This window comes from Melozone crissalis, unplaced genomic scaffold (assembly GCF_028551555.1).
Source record: "Melozone crissalis strain CALT ecotype California unplaced genomic scaffold, PUWL_Pcris_2 ptg000027l_1, whole genome shotgun sequence".
NCBI lineage: Eukaryota > Metazoa > Chordata > Aves > Passeriformes > Passerellidae > Melozone > Melozone crissalis.
Genome location: NW_026535805.1, coordinates 293,607 through 294,753, shown reverse-complemented (window position 1 = coordinate 294,753; position 1,147 = coordinate 293,607).

Sequence of the window (1,147 nt, the reverse complement as noted above, 5' to 3'; positions counted from 1 at the left end):
GCCTGCACTCCTGCTCCTGGGGAGAACTGTCCAACATGTCGCTGACCATGACATGCAAGGTCTTGTCAGATCATTACTGCAAGTTCCAGAAATATCTTCTGATTGCTAATACAGAGTGCTAGATTATCTTGTCTGCATTGCTATGATATTACTCTTTAGAATACTATGAAATTTAATGTAGAGAGGAGCTTTTTTAAAGAAGATAAATGTTTACAAGGTCCTAGGAAAGCATAGAACTGTGAGCCAGTGCGAAGTTTAAGACAGTTGAAGCCAGCTAGCTTCAGTTTCTTCTTTAAGTCACAATCGACGTTAACACATCCCCCACATTCTCAGGCTCTGAGACCCCCTACATGTGCATTTTTTGGTTTTTGCCTTCATGAGATTCTGAGCTCCAGTCACTCATTAAACTAAAGCTCCAAATCCCATCTTTTGGCATGCATATGGACAAGCATTCACAGGAGAGGATTTCAGCTGAAATAACTGCAGAAAATTGCATCTGACCTTCCATCCTCTCTCCTTCTCCTGGAGGACTGAGCCAAGACTTGTGGAGGAGTGCCATCACATTTTCCTGATTCCCAGTTAATCCTTGGGGCTATGTCTGTGCCCAAATCCTCTGTGCTCCCAGCATCTCAGCATCTGCCTCCAAGCTCCTTATCCCCAACTTCTGCAGACACTTGCCCCAGCCAAAGCCGACAATTGTCTGCAAAAGGAGGTTGTTGCTAAGACAGCAACATAAATTTTGCCCACACTCGTGAGCATGGAGCAAAACATATGCTGGATTTTGCAGCAATGGAGATCCCTTCCAGGATTTTGAACACTACTGAACTTTGCTGCACAGTCAGAAGTCAAACCACAGCCACCTGGGTCCATCCGTGCTAAGTCAGAACTGATGAGATTTCAGCATGGCACAGAGCAATACTCTTTGGGCAGGAAAAGTAAAGCAGGACAGTCCTGGGTTTGTTTACTTGTTTGTTTAAGATTGCATTTATTTTATAACTGACAGGTGATCATTTTTATTGGCTTAAAGTAACTTGCCAGGAAGAAAAAGAAGTTTCTCTTTCTTTTTTTCACAACAAGGAGATGCCAAACAAGTGGTTTCATGCTCAGAAGAGCCTCAGAGGTCTCTGCTGAATTGATTGACCATGGT